This window comes from Protopterus annectens, chromosome 2.part0 (genome assembly GCF_019279795.1).
Source record: "Protopterus annectens isolate FY-2018-M chromosome 2.part0, PAN1.0, whole genome shotgun sequence".
NCBI lineage: Eukaryota > Metazoa > Chordata > Ceratodontiformes > Protopteridae > Protopterus > Protopterus annectens.
In genome coordinates, this window is record NC_056728.1 from 1128428855 (window position 1) to 1128452379 (window position 23525).

Genomic DNA, 23525 nt, shown 5'->3' on the forward strand with positions numbered 1-23525 from the left:
TATATATTTGCACACAATGTATGCGCACATTCTAGCAGTTTCAATTCACTTTATACTATAATTTCCAATAGTGCATTTGCCATTTTTTTCTGCTTCTACAGGGGACAAAGCCATCATCTAAGGTACATAGCAGCATAATACACCACTACTAAGATATACCTCTTACCTGTGGTGTTTGAGGTGCTAAGAAACCCAGCAATGTCCATAGCTACCCTCTGAAATCATTCTTCAATAACAGGCAGTGGTACCAAAGCAGCTTTGGCTTTATCATCTGCCTTGTCAACCTTTTGGCACTACTCATACATCTTGCAATACATTTTTACATAATTTACAATACCCCACTAATAAAATTTTCACATGCACATTCTTGTGCAGATTGTGCACAGGTGTACTGAAAAAGGCATATCATGGGCTATGGCCAGAAGGGACTATGGTAGGCCCTTGGGTCTGAAAACTGTTATATTACATCTCCCTCTAGCCCACTTCAGAAATCCACTGTCTAAACAGTAATCCCTTATTCTAATATACTGACTCTTCTTTCCCTTGAGGATTAGGCTGTACCTGCATTATCTCTCTCTCTCTCTTACTTTACTCCTCCCCTTTTTTATTCTAATGGAAAACCACTAGTTTATGACAACTGTGTCTCAGATTTATACTTGTTGTTGTCAGACATTTCTTTCTCTGAAGTAACAAACACCTTTAAGATGATGGCCAATACATTCTGCCATCTGTGGCTCCAGTTCAGGCTTTTTGCTACCACAAACCTATTTGTCTAAAGTTCCCACATTACCAGCCTCTGTTGTAGATATTGACTGATTGAGTCTGACCCCTGTTACCATTCTCACATGATTTCCTCCATGCTTGGCTGTGTGCAACTGCATCCACACAGGGTACTTTATTATCAAAACTATTATTTATTACAATATCTGCTGAGGAATCATTAAATGATGTCACCTGATGTTGTTGAGCCCACTGCAGGCTTAAAATAGATATACCTGATGCAGTATCCTTCTTAGCAACAGTTTCTCCACCCTCTACCTAGAAAGAATACAGCTGCTTCTGAAAATTTGGGGCATATGATGTTTCAAGACAACCTTCCACTTATGTTTTGATACTTTTATTAGCTTCCATTGGGTTATAGCGGCAACATTATAGTCCATAGCCCAGTGATGTACGAGTCAGTATATTTCCCCTATTTGCCGGTACAACCTGCTGCAAAATTTTAAACTGCAACCACAGGTTACCTTATACTCATGTATGGTGCTTCTTACCCATTCGTATGCATTTGTGCACTGTTATCTAGATAGAGGTCACCCTTTTTAGTCATTTCCTCATCAGCGTTACATTCATGATCTGCTATCCAGATTCTTATGTCATCATACAAAGTACTGAGTGCTTGCCACCTTGTCATAAGGTATCCTAACATTTCAAAAGAACAGATGTGACATCTACTTGTCTACCAATGAAATTAAGAGCTTATTTTAAAATATTTTCACTCATATTGTCACCAGCATTTTTCCCTATGTTCTTTTAATTGTTTCCTATAAACTTCATGAATACCTTTAAAATACTCAAAAATGTTGTTCACTTTACAATAAGCCAGACAGTCAGAATCTGCCATTTTAGATACAGTATACATTGGCTTTCCATGAACAGAGGAGTTAAAAACATCATTTCCTTTGTATAAGTTGGCTGTGATTAAACAAACTTTCAAATGCCTGAATAAAGCCATCAAAATCACCCCTTTTATACTGAAGAAACTATTTCATACTGACTTTGCCATCTAGGCTTCAACTTTTCCCCCATTACACATGTGACTTTGATGAAGATCTAGAATCTCCCTCTTCCTCATGTTGCCTTTTTAATTTTGCCTTGCTTTTCTCCCATTCCTGTGTCTTAAACAACCTCACCTTCCAGACATTTCATCTCCAGTCCCATTTCTTTAATTCTGTCTAGGTTATGAAATCATCTGGGTATGAACCACATTGTGTTTCTGCAAGCTGTGTACCAACATACATTACGTTACTGTCTCCAGTTTTATTTAACTACACTTCAGTGCAAACAGGACTGCTATTGTTTCCTCCTTGGATGTAACAGCATAATAAATTCCCTTGGTTTTGCAGTCATTAGTCAGTTGTAACTTTGATACAGTCCGTACTATTTTAGTAAAAACTGAAATAACTGCTGTACAACATGTACTAATATAGCTTTACCTTGTGGCTGCAAGGTTATGCACACCTTTTGGTGATCAAAACTGTTTTACAAGTTCCAACTCCTGCCTACCAACTAGTAAGTGATAGGCATGGGTTATGGCTTTTAATTTCTGCTGTGTTGCCATTAGCAATTTATGCAATTAAATCAGCACTACAGAGTTTGAATGTCACCACCGATATCATTTAATACACAATGGGTAACTGGCCCTACAGTGTGCAGTATATGTGCAATCCTGCCTTGGCTAACAGGCAAGCTCCACCATGCCCAAGTAAGTTTTACAATGTACAGTAACAGAGCACAATTATAATTATTAAGTCCCCAGCTTTCACCCATCACAGACTAAGCTCAGTGCCCTCCAGGGCAATCATTCTAGTAGTGATCGAAATATAGTCAGAATTATTTTGCAAACACACACACACACACACACACACACACACACACACACACACACACACACACACACACACACACATTCTCTGGTAACCTTAAAGTGCCAACACACTACCATTCCCACTTTATGGTATCACTGCCACCAGTTAGTCAAAATTAACAAGACAAGAAAACACTGTTTTCCAAAATAATCCAGCCTTTAAATATTTAAATGGTAGCAATTAGTTCTGACCAGCCATCCTTCAAAGGGGAGACACAACACAGTTGAAAGTACACTAGTAAAATGCATAAACCCTTAAACTAATAAATAATTATCCAAGATCATTTAAAGTTGAATGATTAAATTCTTACTCTTTAACTGAAATAAATAAATTAAAACATTTTCTTACAAACAAATATGCTAACTGAATAGAACATGCACAAGGTATTTAAAATAGACTTTTAAGCACTCAAGTAAGGTATAAAATACACTACCTATTACTTAAGTTGTCTCTATTTTAACTAAAGAAACAAACTTTCCCTGATTCACTAGCTTTCATGACCAGTATGAACTCATAGTGTCCTTACAAACAGTAGATCAAAAGTTGAGCTCAGTCTCAAGGGCATGCTCTGGCAGTCAGATTGCAGCAGCTCTCTTAAGACTGACTTTAGCTAATAGTCTGTCCTGGCCTATGTAAGTCACTAACAGGATTTTCTGTGACTTACACTGTCTTGGATTCAGATTTTGGAAGATGCCTACATGTTTCCACAGGTGCATGCACAAGGGGGAAGAACAAGAAGCAGCAAACCAGAGTCCAAATAAGGAAATAACATTTGGCCTAGTATAACATCTCCAAGCAGCATGAGACTTGGCAATACTGCAGACATTTGTTAAGAAAGGATTAGTTTCACATTTAAATGGCAATACATTTTTACAATGGTAAATTCAATTATATACCAATTTACACATTTCTTTGATATATTATATCTTACTGATAAGACAAGTGCAATGCAGCTTCTTTTACATTTCATTTGCAGCTTCATTTACCTTTAAATGATTATTTACATTTTTAATAACTGTTTTGCAGATTTAGTATAGCTTAATTCAGTTTAAAGTTGTTTTCCTATGGAACAATAGCAAGATTTTCTCAATGTATTATAACTTTCTTCACATCCCGTTCAACCACACAATTCCATCCACCTCCCATCAGTATACCAACAAGAGTGAAGCTAAACAATGGTAGTTCAGCACGTACTAGCTGAAATAACTAATCTTCTTGCCATTCTGCTAAAACATCACAAACACAACTAGTATCTTCATCAAATAAAGCATCATACTCAGTATCACAAATGCTCTTCTTGTAATATCTTTGCAAATTCAGTAGGACCAAACAATCCAACCATAATACTGAACTAAAGTAATGTTTATTGTCCTGATCATGCTACCTCATTACAATATTCAGCTATTCACATCCAGCATTCACTTTCCTTTTTGACTGCACAAAGCAGGCACTTAGAGTCTTGTGTCGGACACATTTTTGTTTAACTTGCATCACAACCAGTCATTGATAATGCATTTATTGTGCTTCATCTAGTGTAGTAACTCCTAGTCTTTTCACATGTAGATAAAAACACCATTAAGTTCCACTGCTCAGTTCATATGGCTTTAAGGCTATTGGTGACCTCAACGACAGTCAGTCTTCAGAGTTTTCTCTTATGGTGTCTCAGCAGAAGACAAAGAGAATCATGATGACACAGTCCTGACATCTGGGGTGTTCCTCTCTTATAGTACTCTAATTCTATCACATAATCCGTTTTTCTAACATCTACTACTCAGATCCCCTTACCAATTGTCTTAACAAAAATGTATTGAATTTTTACTTGTAGCACTCCTTAAGCAGTTTTTAACTGTGCAACAAAGAGAAGACCTACTTTTTTCATTACATTGAGTGCATCTATTTCTATATAATATTTTCAGAAATGTTGAGGCAACTAATAGAATGAACATGTTTGCAGATGAGAAAAAAGACATTCCTAGATGTAAGATAAAACTTGAAAAGAGATGCGCAAGTCCTTTACAGGTGAGCAGAGGGATACAGTGGTTGTAGACCATCAGGCACAAGTTGACAGGACAACAGAAACAGACAGCAAGATTTTGAGTTTAGTGTTGTAGCACAGATACCAAGAATAGAGAGGTTATATACTTACACTATACTGCACTTTGACGAGACCACATTTCTAGGGAACTATCAGGGAAACAGATGTACAACAGCTGCACAACATCCACACAAAGGCTAGAATTGTCATCAAGGTTATGGAATGGAATGAGTACAGTTAGCAGCTGAAATCAATGGGTTTGCCCTTTTGTAACTATGAAAGTAACAGAGATGATAATATAAGGCTAACAAGACATTACATGGAAAATGAGGGTATAGAACTGAGACAAATGGACAGACGAGGAAAAGGGACATCAAAAACAACTTGTTTCCTTTTGTTGCCAGATTAGTTTTATATTATGTTATATTATGTTATGTTATGCCAAGTTATATTACTTCATGTTAAGTTATTTTATGTCGTAATGTTATATTATATTATATGCTATTTTATTTTATATTATGTTATATGTTATACTATACTATACTAACCAGGAAACTGCAGCTTAATAGAACATGTTTACAATGGCAACACTGGGGAAAAAGGTTCTGGAAATAAAACCTGTTGCTATATAACTATACATTTATAGTAGCATTAGCAGAGAAATGGGCTGCGTGGCAACTCATTCAGTCCTGAGCAGCAGGAGGCTGATTAATTCCATTGCTTCCTGAAATCTTTTAAGCCAGGAAACTGCTTACTTCCTGAGAACTCTTCTCCAAAATCCACAGATGAAAACACAACTCATATGATTTCTAATAGCTCATAAACAATGCAAGTCACAAAAGATCTTTGTTAGACAATGGGTTACGTATTAATGTTAGTATCAAACATCTTTCTGGTCATAATCATTTTAAATTAACAGATTTATGAAAGAAAATTGCATTTTGTTTACCAAAAATTACTAGTGCTATGGTTAAATAAAGAGTTACATCTCTGGAAATGTGAATGATTGACCTAAGTTATCAGTGGGAGAATTTTTCATTTTGTTTGAGCATTTTCTACAATGAATGACAACAACATCTATCATACTGCTGTTTTGTGATATTATGCAATCTATGCAAATTATGCACATATAATTTTTAAAATATTTCAAACAATATTATTCTATAAAATTGTAATATTGTTTGAAATATTTTAAAAATAATATGTGCATATATTGCATAGATTGCATAATATCACAAAACAGCAGTATGATAGATGTTGTTGTCATTCATTGTAGAAAAATTATTCTATAAAACTGTAATCGCGGTGGTGGTGCTGCAGTAGTATTGTCGCCTCCCAGTAAGACGCTGTCCGGTTCAATTCTCAGCTAGAGCGTCTTCTGCGTGGAGACATGTGTGAATGGGCATACCTTCGTTGAAAGTTGTGCGTCAGACCTGGCAAGCAGGTACATAAAAATCAACTGCCAATCATTAGTGGACCGGAGTTCCACTGTGGCGACCCCTAACCGGGAAAAGCAGAAAGAAACAAACATTATTCTATAAAATTGTGCATTTTATATGGCAAATATTAATGAGAAAATTGTGTGCCTTAATGGTGTGTATGAGATAAGACCATTGGTTTGTCTTTAGGTCACACAGCTTTTGCAATATTAATATTTATATGAAAATATTGTTAATATGCTTTACCAAACTGGCATTTACATCTTAGAATATCTTCAAATTACCCACCGTGTTTTAATGTAATTTCTTAAACTAACACCCACTGTTTACATTCACTGCCCCAGCATGACAATATCATAGTCAATTTTTATATTATTAATTTAAATATGGAAAATATGTCATATTTTCATATGTTTTGCAGACTTCCTTTAAACAATACAGTCTTATACATCTCACACTGTTTCGCCATGCATACATAGCAAATCATTCCAGCTTATAGATGCTACCTTGCTACATTAGTTGTAGGTGTTCTTCTATACCCGAACTTCAGAAATTAGACTTTAAAAACACTGACAAGCACACTCGCCTCGGGAGAACTGAGAAATCCCCTGTTAAGATGAATATACTGTTACAGGCTATATTTATTATTTATTAGAACTGCATTAGAGAATGAAAGCTCTTAGCAATTTATCATGTGTAATGTTTGTTTTTTACAACATTGACATCAGGAAGTGATTGCTGTTTCACTTCCAGGTAATGGAAGACACTTTGGTTATTTTTAAGTTTGATTCGGTTTGCGCCTTGCTTTTGCCTTTTCTTTGGTCTTATTTTAGTTTATGGTTGGTAGTACAAATGTTTAGAACCTAAGGTATATAAAAATTCAAAAGTTAGCTGGTCATTTCAAATTAAAGCACAGCTGATTACATTCAGATTTTGAAAAATAAATTAAAACAAGGTACAGTACAGTACGTTACAGGCAAAATAGATACAATGCAAGTTATTTCAAACTCTGTGGTCATAAGTATATGTAGTGTGTACAACAATTGGTAAGCTAAACAGTTCTTTACAGTTAGACGGGACCACTAGAAAGAAGGTGAAGGGTAGGCTAAAGGGTTCTTATCACGTCATCGAACCTTTACAAGTTTGAACCACATATGGTCGAGACCATACGTTCGAATTTGTAAAGGTTCGAGTGTGTAAATGGAAATCTCTATAGGTGGAAGTTTCCATTCTGTTCAATGTGGTGCGATCTCGGAGTTGGTATATTTAAGTAGCAGGTAGCAGGAGTTGTGGGGGGTGCAGGGGGGCTTGTCCCCCTGCTTACGACAGTTTAGTTTGTTGTCCATTGTGGGTTTTTTTTGTTTTTTTTTTTAGGTAGTCGAAGTTATGTAACTTCGAACATAATGGTTCGACCATTAGGTGTTCGAAGTTGTGTAACTTTGACTATGTGATATAGACCCTAGGCTAAATGGAGGTGCTGCATAGAGATGGAAAGCACAGTACAGATGAAAGCTAGCAGGTGATGTATTGAAATGAGTAGACCCCACATTATCCCAGGAGCCAGGTTTAAATGTTACTGTTTAGAGAAGTGAGGGTGGGATGGTGTAGGCTATAAACCACCCCCCAAACTCCAACGTTTTGGAATCTAACCCAAGCCAACAACTCCAAATTTGTTACTAGAGGAGGGCACTTCAGACAAATAGATAAAAAGAGGAGCACCATGGAAGAATTATATTAATGCACTGTGTGGCCTAAAACAGGAAGTATTTGCAAACATGACAGCCTGTAATCTAGTATGATCTGTTGTTTTCCAATGTGATGTTGAGGCATGAGCCATTTAACAGATTTTCAAACAATAAAGTAATCAACTCTAGTTAACACACCCGAAGCAAAGTGAGCTACTGCATTTGCAAGAAATAAGATTAACAAAATCGTGATCATACAGAAGAGTGAAGTATTGTTAACTATGCATACCATTCATAACTGATTTCGCCCTGCAGAGCATTGTTAGCTTTTCTCTTAGAAACCGAAATTTTGATCTCAATATAAACTTTTATTTGTTCAACAGTAAAATATCCTAAGAATTTATTGGTGTCGACATCTTCAGTACTGCTGTTATTACGAGCAGTAATTGTAAACGTTTGCCATAAAGATACCTTGTGAGCTTTAAATAACATACTTTTTATCTGAGAATTTACGTAGAGGGCTGAAATCCTGAACAGCATCTGAGTATCACTGAAGGAGTTCATTATATGAGTTTTGTCATGGTTCATAGCAGTGCCTGAACTGAGTAAAATAGTGTCATCAGCATACTGTAAAAATGTGGACACACCCCAGTGTGACAGCATTCTATTTACATGGAATGCCAATAATAGTGGGCCAAACACAACGTCTGGCAGGACACAAATGTTTATTTTTGAAGTCTCCATTTTTGCAATAAAAAGGAAAGCTATTTGCATAGAGTGCATATATTTGCTCTCAAAAATGCCTGATGGTATATTAACAAATACCCCATTTTTCTAGGGGTAATACAGTAGTCAAGGGGATAGATTGCATAATTTCATGTTTTTGAAAGAGGTGTTCATTGGCAGTTATATGTATTTGCCATAATTTGCTTTTAGACCCAAGAATTGCTGAAATTTCAGGAAAATAGTTAGGATGTGTTATGTAGATCCTGCGTTGGATTATAAAACACAGCCTAGATAGTCCAAACTAAGATGCAGTCTGCTTATCAGTCTTTGAATTCTGAGCTTGTGTTCAAATGATATTGCCCTGGGAATGCCGGCAGGAATGTCACTGCCAGTAGAAAACGTCTGGCTGGTAATGGTGAATGAAGAAAGGAGGAAGAAAGCAGCATCTCCTGATGTCGTTGTAAACAGAAGTAGGGGTGACGCTATAGCACTGGTACAGACAAATGTAATGGACTAAGCATGCTTAATCTAAGTGCACTAAAACCATTTCTGTCTCTGCTCAGATTTCTGCAGTATATTCTAACGGTATAGCCAATCAATCAAGCTAAATGCTTTTTCTGACTGCCATGATTACTGCACAGGACACATGAGTGGCAACAAATCAATGATTCAGTTACACTGCAGGCTGAATACATCTTTTTGTGTGCCTTTCCATGCTTAAGTTAACTCATTGCCTTGCAAATCTCCCTCTCTTATTAGGCTGATTATTTCTGGCCACATCCTGGTCTAGACGTAGGACTATTGGCTTGAATAGGAATTCTCATCTCTGAGATTTTTTCTGTATATATGATACATGTGTGCACATTTTCTGGTAAAAGTCATTATATGTGAGGTATTCTCATTTTTATATGTATCGTTGAAAGTTTTATGTGTATCTTTGAAGGTGGTAATATCTTAAGATGGTAATACATTATTATTGTTTTTTATTATTATTATTATTATTATTATTGTTTTTTATTATTATTATTATTATTATTATTATTATTACTACTACTGCTATTATTGGTTATTTATCATTGTTTATGTGGTTATGTTTTTCAGCTAACATTTTCACTAACTACTCTGTCTCCCATTATTCAATATAAGCATGTAGCTCATTCTGTTTGATAGATAAAATGACCTTTTGGCAAACTAGGACATGATACTTTCAATCATTTGTCTTTATTCTGCAGTATAGCAATGCCATAGCTTTTCATACATGTAACTTCCTTTTCCAATATCCTCATGTCGTCCTCAGTTAGGCAGGTTTGATTCATCCGTTCTTTTTAGTCTTGGGCTCTAATACATTTAGCTGCTTTCTTTACCTTCTGTCTGAAAATTCTCCATCTGGACTCTCTAAGGAATTAAGGAGGAAGACTGTGGGAGGAAGACTGTGCTCTAAGACGAGGTTGGTATTTTGAATGTGCCATTGTCCTTTGAATTCTGAAAAATGCAGAGAGAGAGAGAGAGAGAGACAGAGAGAGAGAGGAAAAGAGAGAAGATTGTATCTATCCTTGTGATGGATATCAGTAATACTCAGTTGTAGTCTAAAAGTGTTCCTGAGTTTATTCCTACAAGGCACATCACAAGGATAGTTCAGCTTAGAATGAGAAAACAACGTTTACAATGAGCACTCCCAGCTTGGCTAACTTGATGAAGCTGAATTCCCTGTATATGGGATGAAGCGCCCTCCATACACTGTCTCAGGTCAACCTATCAGTCCTCTTTTATACATGCACTAGGGTCAGTCTATCAAACATCCTCCATATATGCACTAAGGTCACTTTATTAATCATTTTTTTTATTTTCTGACATTGTGAATTGTGAAGTTCATGATCGGGGTGCTAAAAATCTTTCCATTGCATAGTCTTGTAATATGTTAAACTCTCCATTGATAGCAGAAAATCTCCATACTTCCAGCGATGTCATTGGTATTTAGAGGAGCTCCGTCATCTTTGTTAGGTTCATATTAATTGGAAAAGATAAAGGGATATTCTAAAGCCTCAGCCATACCCACATCTGACCTACCTTCAGATCTGTGGTGCTACCTCTTTTTCTCTGCTCAGGGTGCTTAAAATATTGGGTGTCATTAAGCTATCTGCACTGCATTCTAGTAAGGAGACGATTGTTAAAGAGTAAAGAAAGAAAGAAAGTAATTTTATGAAAATTTCATATCACTTCTGACAAAACCTAAAACTTGTCTAGTTTTTCAACTCTGTGACATGCAGATGTTTTAATCAGATTAAATAGTGCCTGATCAACTATATTTCAGTTTTGATTTTATAAAAACAACTAACTATATATATATATATATATATATATATATATATAAAATATATATATGTGTGTGTGTGTGTGTGTGTGTGTGTATATATATATATATATATATATATATATATATATATATATATATATATATACACGGTTCCCATTCAGAAGCCTGAAACATCATAAGCCTGAAAATCAAAATCCTGAAACCAAAAGCCTGAAAATTCAGAATCCTGAAAACTCAAAATCCTGAAAGCCCAAAATCCTGAAAGACCAAAATCCTGAAACTCAAAATCCTGAAAACACAAATAATGCTAATATGTCACTATAAAGACACTAATATCTACCAACTGACCCTGACCTAACCCTAACCCTAAGGTCCGTCACTATCGCACACTCACCTGACCCTCGCCCTAAACCTAACTCACTTAAACCGCCCCTAACCCCAATATTTGTCACTATTGCATACATGACTAACCTGCGCCCTAACCCTAACTCACTTAAACCGCCCCAACCCTAAAATAAAACCAACCGCACACTTACCTGACCCCAACGCATGACCTAACACCACAGGGCTAACAATAGCAAAGCCACAATGACATCAGTATGTCTATTTTGTGTTTTCAGGATTTTGAGTTTCAGGATTTTGGTCTTTCAGGATTTTGGGCTTTCAGGATTTTGAGTTTTCAGGATTCTGAATTTTCAGGCTTTTGGTTTCAGGATTTTGATTTTCAGGCTTATGATGTTTCAGGCTTCTGAATGGGAACCATATACACACACACACACACACACACACACACACACACACACGTGTGTGTATACTAACTTTGGTCGCAACAACAAAATGTTGACATTCATAACATTTACCAGAAAATGCTGACATGGTGCTATGCATGCAGTGGGCAACACCCTTGGTGCACGCAAAAACGAAAGTAAAAAAGAGATAAAAACTTTGTTTTTTGCATGGGGCAAGCCACCTTCACCCCACACTCCAGTAATTATATAGACCAACTCTGAGATTGCATAATGTTGGGGAAGGGTATACTTCCCAATCCAAAAAATAGTAAGATCTCGCACAGCTATTGACCATCTGTATAGTCCAAATAGATATTGACCAAACCTAGTTTAACAAAATGACTGCCATTTATATCTATATAGATTCCTTCATAACTGAATGTTGTACAGTAATTAGACTGACTATTATTTGCGTTACCTAATTTTTTGTCTTATAGCAGACTGCCTCATAGGCTATAGCATCCCACAACATAGTCTGAGACTTCTGCATTTCTGTACTACCTGACCGTATTAATAAAATACATTTGCTCTGCTAAGAAATGTTTGAAGTTTTACACAGAGAAATACAGAAGGATGCGCATTTGACAGAAAAACCGAAAAAGATGAAATCTGATTAGTTGTTCAGAAATCTTGCATTTGTTTATTTTTCAGTTAATGTACATAGCTACTTAATGTATAAAATTAATTGATTAAGGTAACGTAGACATAAGAAGGACACACACAAGTGCACACACACACACACACACACACACACACACACACACTAGTCAAGTGACTGAATTAATCAGACAGATAATTCTTAATCATAAACATTTTCTCATGCAAGAAATTTGATCAGGACCATGAAAACTACCTGAGGGTGAGCTTGATATAGTGAAATTCAGTAAATTCATGTCGAGAGATTTTTAAGATAGCAGAGAAACCTGTTAGTCAACTTTCCCCAGTGAACTACAAACTTGGAGTAGATTATAACTATTTGTATGGTATGACATTGTCCCCCCTAAACTGTTCTTTATGTCTTCTTCTTCTGATACGGGTGACGAGGGATTGCAATGTCTAAATGTTTTGAGCAAAAAGACAGTCAGAACTGTTTTGTAGAACTTAATTCAACATCTACAGCTAAGCTAAATTATTCAGTTGCCGACAGATATAACAAAAGTGTTTGCCTTTCTTCTAATACAGATAAGCTGCCATGAAGCAAATACATCCAGCTATGAAATACTTAAACAGCATGTGATGCATAAAGTGTGCTGCAGAAGAAAAAACAAAAAGGTGAAACTATGCACACAAGGTGTTCTAAAAGTTCTCCTGTTCATGTTCTTTGACCATATTACCTTACTTAAATGGGTGAGGATTCAGAAAGGGCTACCTCCAGTAGTACGCCCTAGCACTGTTGGAAAACCACTGACAGAGGCCATTTCTGATTCAGAAGAAGGCTCAGTGCAATTAATCTACACAGTTGGTAGAATTCACTATGATGGCTGTCTCCATGGCCATTATAAATGTTAATAAGGCATTCTGGGGGGGGGGGGGTATGGTAATTAGCCATGTCCTTTTCACTGGAAATGCCTAAGGTGATTTATGCACCCACATGATTTAGAGAATCACTCAGGTGCATAAATTAGCACAACCAGCCATGTTAATTAGCACAGTGAAAATGCAGTGTTCATCCATTGCATCCATTGAAAGATGCAATGATGCAGGTAACTGCTGGAGAGTTTAGTGGCAAGGTAATGGTGGAGTTGGGGGTGAGTGAGTGTAAGTGTTTGGCAGAGTGTGTGTGTGTGTGTGCGTGTGTGTGTGTGTGTGTGTGTGTGTGTGTGTGTGTGTGTGTGTGTGTGTGTGTGTGTGTGTGTGTGTGTGTATGTGTGTGTGTGTGTGTGTGTGTGTGTGTGTGTGTGTGTGTGTGTGTGCGCGTATATGTGTAGAGTGAATGAGTGAGTGTATCTGTTAATGTGGTCAGGTGGGGAGTCTCAAGAACGATGTGTGTGTGTGTGTGTGTGTGTGTGTGTGTGTGTGTGTGTGTGTGTGTGTGTGTGTGTGTGCGCATCAGAGAGTGAGTGAGGGGGGGGGGGGTATGGGTCATAGGCATTCGGAGACAAGCCAGAAATAAGTAAAGAATTAAGACTCAAAACCAGGGGCAACTTTTAAATATTGCAGTAATTCTCTTTAATAGTTAAGAGAACAGCACCCTTTGCATCACAATTCAATTTATGAACAAGAAGAAGCATTAAACTCCAATATCTGGCATTATTGGCTACAATCATCCATGATTTACTATATATGGGACGGGACAAATATAAGAGGCAAAATCAAGGATGTTCTGTAAAAACAGAGACAGTTGAAAGATATAGGTGTGTGTCCTTTTGTGTGTGCTTTGAATGTGTGCATGTATGAGGGAGACTGAATGAGCAGGAACCTGTTCTACTATGCTGGATGCACCACCAGTAGTGATTTCCTCAAAAAAGGGCCGATTAGCACTAATAGTTAGACCACATGATTCAGAGACGTGCAAATTAGCAGATACACAGGTCTTTCTGCATTTCATCTAATAATGTCAATGAATCACGTCTCTTTTGGCTGCAGCAGTTTTCTCATGCTGAGGGGTTCTTTTTGCATCCCACCCCTTTTATGTTAATGCCACTGCTTTTCAATGGTGTTTATGGGGCACTGTAGAATCTGCTATCTGAATTTCTTGTTCCCTGTTGTTGCCCATGTTCTAATGTACTATTTTACGTCTCAGGCTCTGTTTCTATGTAATATATGGAGAATCAGCATGACTATCACTTTAAAGCATATTCATAAATTGATTTAACAATGTGGCATTCCAGTGTTTGAGTTCAGTGAAGCTGTGTTACATTTCTGCATTTCAAAGCAAGTAAATGGAGCTGAAGGATCCCAGCTTCTTGTCTGTGCCGCTCTATATCATTTATTTTGCAGTTACTGTCAATGGCATTGTAATCCTTTAATTATTTAAGAATGATACAAGCTTAAGTCTTTCATTTTCTTTCATACCAGGTGTTTTCTGTTCCCTTAGTCTATAACAATAAATGCTTATACAAAGTTTATTTGTGCTCTTACTTCAACAGTTTAAATTATTATTCTCAATTTAACCTCATGCCTCTCATCTGTCTGGCCAGCATTCTGAAACTTTGTATATGTATGTATAGTTATAACAATGATTACAGAATATCTTTTAAGATGTACTTTTGATTTTTATTTGTGAAACAATTATTTTTCTTTCAGTGATCATAACTGTATTTCTTCAATGGATCTGAGCTTGCTTTTCATTTATTTTCATTGTTTTATTATTTTCATATGTGAAATAATTTCAACTTATCGTCAGTCTATACTATTTTTTTTAAAAAAATCTTAGTTAGCCTTTCATTTCTTACAAAAAGTGCTGTCAGAGAGATTTAGCAATTATTTAGCTCAAAACATTGATGTAAAAGATGATACAAGTTTAAAGCAGATAAGTAGGCACCTTATTCTGGCTGTATAACATTTCAGATATACTCTCTCCAAAGAACCATGTCATTGCCATTTTGCTAGATTTTCTTTGAAGTAACCATGTCGTTCTTGGATCTCTTCCAACCACTTCTAATCCTTAGCATGTCCTGCCTTCGGTTCTGGAATTTTATTGAGTAGCTAGGACCACACATCTTTGTTACTGTTAATAAGAGACCTCACATTTTGAAATCAGTTATGTTTTTTTTTCAGTGTATATTATTACCCTTTGTTCTCCGTTCTCCATTTTTAGCAGTCCATTATGAGTATACATTAACAAATCATCATTTAGACACCTGTGCAGGAGGAAATTTGTAGTGCTGCTTTCCTTAATAAGATGGAGCTTTAAATTTCTGTATTTAGTATGTCTCAGTAAAGGGTAAGATACAGTGGTGGAAGGGAGCGGCACAAACAAGAAGCTGGGATCCTTCAGCTCCATTTACTTGCTCTAAAATGCAGAAATGTAATACAACTTCACTGAGGTCAAACACTGTAACAAGAGGCAAAATGTGGCTTAGTACAGCTTTTCTGATGAATGCACTCTTTGTTTTGTTATTATTTTTGTTTTTTCACTGCCATGACTGTGTTCAGGCTATCCAAGAGTACTTTACAAAAGTTAATGCACTTTTATTCATTATCTATAAAAGGCTGCCAGCACTGCTATGCTAGGTACAGCTATCTTTCAGACTTCGTTAATTACAGTTTTTGCTCAAGGGGGCTTTATGCAACTTTTGTTGTTTCTTTTAGCTTAATTGAAAGATAAATGTAAGAAAACTTTTCTGTCAGTTAAATCAGCCTACTTTTTAGTTTTTCACTGTTGTCAAAGAATGTTGGTACTTTTGTGTGTGTGTGTTATCTTTTGATATCATCCAAGTATTTGGATTAATTTTTTATTACTGCCACTGCAGTCCGCCATGGGGGCTGCAGTATTCCTGCATGTACCATCCTTCAGATGAGAAATTAAACTGACATCTCACCAGTCTGACTTGGTGGTAGATCAGATGGCTATCAAAGATTATGAATGTTATTGTTAAAAATCAAATATTTACAAAAGTTGAAATGTTCATTAAAATCAAGACAATGCATAGGTGCCAAAATGTTAACATGTTTTGTTATCCCCCCACAAGAAAAAAAGAATAAGACGATATCTCAGATTTCATTATGAATATCATCTCATGTCTCCCCTGAAAATCAGCCAAAATCTGAGTGAGCCTAACTTAGTCACCAAAGCATGCATGCATAAGTAAATAAGTAAATACATCAATAAATAAAATACTTGGTCCTATTAAAATCGTCTGGAGACAGGATTAATACTGGCACCATGCTTTGTCAGTCAGCCTAAAGAGAATCAGTGAACACAGTACTTAATGCACATCTGGGAGTGTAAATCCATGTGCCCAATATTAAGTTAATTGTTTTAGTCATATTAATTACCTTTAATTGAAAAGATTACCTAAAATTGTCACTCAGGCAGAAAAAAATATCTCTGACCACCACGACTGCATGGCTATAAAATATTAAAGGAAAATAATTAAATAGACCATTCAGATAATATTCTGTGATAACAGATTTAAACAGAATGCTGAATATGCTGCATAATAATATAAATCGTGCTCTGCTAGTAGTTGTTTCTGCATTTTTTTACATTATCTCACACTCACCTACTCATATTGTTAAAATACTGCAAGGGCTGACATCTCATAATAATAGCATATATAATTTTCATACTAGATAAAAAAAAATGTTCTCTAAGATTGGTCCAAATGGCCCATATCACAAAGCAGAAAACTGAAACTATTATTTATTTAACAGTAATATTTCCTACCTGATCTGTATGTAGTGGTTAATATAAATGTAAAGATTCATGGAGTATGGTATGATCAAACATGTCAACTACCAAAAAGAGATCACACTGCACTGAAGAATAATAGGTCTACTACTGCATACAAAGGCTTGTGAGACATCCTACTTATCAAGGACAAACTCAGAGAAACTTTGATACTCTAAAGACCCCCATTCAAGTCAATCATATGGAAACTAAAATAGCAGATGTACAGTTTGGTAAACACAAGCACACACATACACAAATAAGTAGTAGTGCACCTACACACACACACACACACACACACACACACACACACACACACACACACACACACACACACACACACACGGAAATAACCATTAAGGCCAAGCCCCCTGGCTTTTCCATGTGGTCAGAAAATACCTTAGACAAAGCTATAATATGTTAAAGTCGAATATAAAACTTATGTCAGATAGCACTGAAATAAGGCTAACCGTAGGTCTGGATTGCTGACCACTGAAATGTCACTCAGGCAGACAAGCTTCAGAGATTAAACTGATCCTTAAGATAACACTTTATTTGGTACATTTGGTTACCATGGTCTGTAGAATTTCAAGTGTTACTCACATTTGATGTATTTGCAATATAATTTTTAATACTGTATTTTCTCATTTCGTTTCAGGTTTAAATCAACATGAGAGCTAGTTTGCAAAGATGAACACAAAATGAAGTAAGCATCTGCTCAGGCTGACATGCAAAGATAATCCCCTAATTTATTAAGTCACAGGAGAGGGGTCTACTTCAAAACATTGAAATCTCAGAATATTGATCTTCAAAACACTGAGACCATAACATCAAAAACCCAAAACACTAAAAACCCAAAACAATGAAAACTCAGAAAACTGAAAGTGTTCATCATAACATAGAAAACTACAACGCACATGTGAAAACCCCCCCCTCCACCTGTAACAACACCAAGCTAACAAACACACTTTTTACTATGTTTCTGCAGGGGGCAAGCCCCCCTGCACCCCCACACCCCCGTAAATTAAATATAACAACTCCTAGATCGCACTACAGTGAAAAAAAGTTAATTTCCTTACCTCACTGTAACATGATCACCATACAGAGTGTTTGGATGTGTTGTTTTCATGGAAGTTAAGTTAGTGTTCTGAGTAGTGAATAGGGGAAAAAGTGTTTATTTTGCCAATCTGTATGTGTTTTTAGGCCATACAGGTAAGTGATTTAGACATTATGTTTACATTCTATATGGTGATCACGATACAGTGAAGTTAGGAAATTAACTTTTTTCCGCTGTAGTGTGATCTTGGAGTGGGTATATTTAATTTTCGGGGGGGGGGGTGTAAGGAGGCTTGCCCTCCTCCAGAAACGTAGTAAAATGTATGTTTGTTATTCTGGTGTTATAGGTGGAGAGGATGTTATTTACATGTGCATTGTAGTTTTCAATCTTATGATGCAAAGTTTCAGTGTTCTGAGGTTTCATTGTTTTGGGGTTTTGATGTTATGGTCTCAGTCTTTTGAAGTTCAATGTTATGAGATTTCAATGTTTTAAAGTAGACCCCAGGAGAGACATTTTAGGAATAAATATAAAAATAAAAAAAAATAAAGACTTCATACAAGTTATAGAGCTGGAAGATCATCCAACGTGTTTATATGTAATGTGTCCAAAACACTGTTTCTTTCTTCTAGTCAATAAGGCCAAAACATGTGGGTTTAGAAAGAGTTTCCAGCTATTTACATGCTAGATCTGTTTTGAATGTCAGGAAAATTAGAATGAAAGAATGTTAAATATGATTCTCACATATAATTTTGTAACATTTAATGGCCAAATTTATAGACAAAGGACAGAGTTGTCCATCAGGGAGGCCATGGCACCTTGTTAGGCAAACATATATATGGCAATCTAGAAGGAGAAAAAAATCTTGCCCACAAAGTTTATGTCACATATCAAATTGTTCCAACCCTTCATAGATCACATTTTTTTGATAAGAACTGGGACAATCAATGAACTGAAGGTATTTTCAGTCATTTAAAGAATGTGGAAAATTTGTTGAAATTTACAATACATTAGTATTTAAACAAATCATATTTTACAATTCATGTTGACAAATACTTATTTAGACTATATGAGGATGACTGCCCCCCCCCCCCCGGTCTAAAAGAAGATTAGCATAGACAGAAGAAGATTTTATGAAAGAAACAGACCTTTTGAAACAAAATTATAGAAAATGGGGCCACTCTCAGGAAGTCATTAATAAAGACATTACAGGGATTATGAGGCAACAGATGACATTTCTGTTTTTAATGATAAAATAATGGCTATGAAAATAAAAAAAATCTGTAGATGCTGCTAGCATTAAAGAATTTTTGAACAATAATTGGAGAATTCTTAAAGTGTTTCCAAAGTACATGTGAGGTTGTGGGGACAAGTACTATTTTTTTAAGAGGCAGTGATTGTGAAGGACATATTAGAAAAAAGTCCTAGATGAAACAAAATAGCGGTAGAAAGGTTGCCTTAAGTAACTGCTAGCAATGCAGTCATTCATTTACTGGATTAGATAGCTCCCGGGATTGAATAAACTGAAAACTCTGTGCAGGAACAGTGTAGCCGTTCCTGCATGGAATATGGCCACTGAGCGATCCAGTAAACTGCTGTTCTGACATGCACGAGCCTGCCTACACTATTCCTGCACAGACATCACTGCAGAATGCTAAATACCTCATTTGCTGGTGAAAACCATGCAAATGAGGTGAATTCACAATTCAGCAAGCAAGTAGGCATCCATGCAAGAATAATTTTAGCTGCAGAAATGTATTCGGCTACTAGCCAAATACATTTCTGCAAAAATAAAAACAGAGGCATTACAGATCAAATAAAAGCATGTATTATAATCTGTAGGCATGCCACTGGCCAAATATATGGCCAGTGGCATGGAAAAGTGTTTCATTTTGTTAAAAATAAAAGGTTTTTTTTTTTTTTTGGCCTATCTCGTTTAAACATAGGGCAGTAGCATGCAAACTGGATCGTGCCAAAAATTTAAAAAAAAAATGTGAGAACTTAATTTTAAGGGAAATCTGCATTTTGCCATTATATTCTATGGCATGCAGAATCAAAACAATACCAGGGAACAGTGGTTGCTAAGGGGAAAGGCTCTGGTGTAGTGCAGTAACTATGAACTAAGGCAGTGGGGTATGCAAATGAGAGGAAATTTACTGAATCATAAAAATATTCTAAGTGCCAAACTGCACCTAACCATGTAGGTGCTATAACATGATCATGTAAGCAGGAGGAGCAGCAGACGTGAAAAGGAGGTGTGTCATGCTTTGTGTAAGCACATTGGAGCTCCACAGCTCCCAGATAAGCTTAGCTAAGCAAGGGTGTGTGTCTCAGGCTGTATTGACTTATTCCATGAAATGAAGAGAGCATTTGCATCCAGGGAGGGCCTTTTCTCAGTGTTTACATTTGCTAAACAGGTTTGCGTGGCACGAACCGGGTCTAAAAAAAAAAAAACCTGGAAATAGCAAGCTTGTTTACATTTGGGCACTCTGTTTGTGTGGTGTGCCTCGGGGCTTAAAAGGGGAGGAAATGGGAAGGGAAAAAAGAAAAAAAAAGGAAATAGTAGAATAAAACCAATCAAGTACAAATTACATAGCTAGCAGGTGGAATGCATCATAGTCAGCCAATCATACAGGCAGCATCTGCAGCACAACAGTATAAACTATGCAAACACCTTACAGTCTATTTTTTCCCCACAAACTCTACACCATTGCTGTACACATGCAGGGGAATTTTAACTTTCCAAAGACATACTGGGGACATCATGGGGGGTCTCACAGGCATCTGCATCCAGGCTACTCTACCAGTTCCTGGATGCCATGCTACCACATGCCAATGAGCACATTTACTTCCCCAAAACCCATGAGGAGAGGACCAGCAATATGTGTCTCTTCCACCGTGTGGTAGAATACCCAGAGGTACTGGGTGCAATAGACTGCACGCACATCCACATCAAAGCACCATCTGGTGAACAGGGTAGGGTCTACATAAACTGCAAGGGCTTCCCATCAATCAACTGCCAGGTCATGTGCAATGCCCAGGGCATTATCATGAATGTGTGTGCTGGCAGCCCTGGAAGCTATCACTACTCCCACATCTGGCATTCATCACAGCTGTACCAGGCATTTACCAGTGAGGGCATCCCGTATGGCCATCTGGTGGGGGATGCTAGCTAGACACTGGAGCCATGGATGATTACACCCATCAGAAATGCACACACACTCACACAAGAATGTCATAATGAGGCACACGCACAAACCAGGATCATTATAGAGCATGTGTTTGTGATGCTCAAGTCATGCTTCCACTGCCACGACATATCTGGTGGAGCCTTGCAGTACTCCTCAGCCACATGTGCACACATGTTCATAGTATGTGCCATGCTACACAATATGATCCTGCGGAAACAGCTGCAGCAAGAACAGCATGGGGAAGGCCCACACAGCCCACTACCATTGCCAAGGTCCCCACAGGCACAGAGGGACTCAGAGGAGGAGGCTCCTGAGCCTATCTCTGTAGGCAGATGGAGGCGTGCCCAGTATGCTCAGGCCTTGGCAAAGAGGCAACGCATAGCACACACACTGAGACTGTAGAGACCCCAGGGACTGACACCTCTCTTTGACTCACACACACAGTAAAATGGATGACACACACATCACGTTACCTGTAACTTACCATGTATAGGCAGTGTACTGTGTGCATCCAACATAGGCGGCCTTCAAGCACCGTCCTCACAACTGCTGCAGGCACAAGGTAAGTCAGTCTTCTTAACAATAAATGAACAGATTAGTATGTTTTGTTAGCATATCTATGGTAACGCTGCATGCATGCATGCAAGGGAATGGGGTGGCCTACAGGGATAGCAGCAGACAACTGACAGCTATGTGGGACACCAGAAAATGTCTCCCAATACTGGCCTCCCCACACTATGCAGTAGTAGCCAAGGTGGCAAATCCTACTGCAGTATATGTGTGGTGCCAACTAACTGGGGGGGTCATAGGTCACAGGCATGGATGCCAGTGTGGGGGTCCCATACTCACCCCTCAGACCCATACAGCACGTCAGCTGTAGAAATCCAGAGAGAAATGTCTGGCAAAGGCCCACAAATGGCAGCAATGTTGAATTAACCCCCTACAGGCTCACACAGTAATAGCACAGCAGGTCTCACAGTTGCAGTAAGGCTATGAAGGGTAAGAAGTCTGAAACTCACATTTATGCCATTATAATCTGACCTGTGATCTTTACTGATATGCCTCTAGTCCCCAAGACAGGGAATATAGTATGGTAAATGGACCAAAATGTAAAGCAAATATCAGCACAGTCTGTGCAAATGTGTACAGCTGACAGGTGTGCCCCCCATATATCCACAGAAATGCAGTAACATGTATGGTATAGCACACATTGGCAGGGCTGTCCCAATACACATGAAAACATGTTGCATGTCCACAATATGCAGGGGTCAATGAGCTATGTGTATGTGTGGTTAATACTGCCAGGATCTGGCCAGCACGTTCTCTTGGAAGTTGTCTTGTAGTGCCCTACGTACAGTGCTGTTTTTGATAGGGCCATGTGGAGATAACTGCAGTGCCAACTATTATGCATGTCAGTGACACTGCTATGCCACTGACATACCTGGAAGTCACAGTGCTATGTGGAATATACTACACATATAATGGACTTTTTGAAGGCTGTGTAGCCAAGGTGCTAAGGCTTTTGTGAATATAGTGCATTTTGGTACTGTTGCCAGTGGTTGTTTTCAAGAATTATTTTTTTTTTAATATTTGCTTTTACATATACTAGACATGCCTGCACAGTAAAATGCACTCTGTACCCATATCCATACCTCCCAACCTCTGACAGCAACACATCTGGACAAGGGCAGAAATAAAAGTGGAACAAAGGCACAATGATAGACGTGTTGTAAATACTGCCCTTACATACTGCAAAAGTTGGTAGGGTGAGGGTTTTGCAGGAGTGGAAATTGTCTAAAGGTTAGGTAGTCTAATGTCATTATTTTGTAATATCTCTCTTCAATTATATGCAACTAACTTGCCAAAAAACACAAGTTTACATACACAGGATGAAACATCTAGCCAAACACCTGGACAATCTGCCAAAAAATGTACAGGTGAAAAGTATGGCCACACAAGGATATGACATCTCAGGTTAGAAAGATACCACACAAGCAGGAGACCCCAGCCAGTATATCACCAAGTTGCTGGACTGTTTAAACAGCATGTCATCACTCAACTGGCTGTAGCCACACCTCAAAACTGGCCTTGTTGGGCAAGAATGTACATAGCTGCCCCATAATATTGGTCTATGCATCATACAACTAGTATTCCTCTGGTAAAGCACTGTGATGATCTGAGGATGTCTGGCACTACATAATGACACAATACATTGCAGTGTCAGACTACAGCTGTGTCAGGAAATGTCTGCTAAACAAACCCAGTACCCTGAGGAAAGTCCTGTGCATTCCTGAGATGTATGGCTGTAGCACA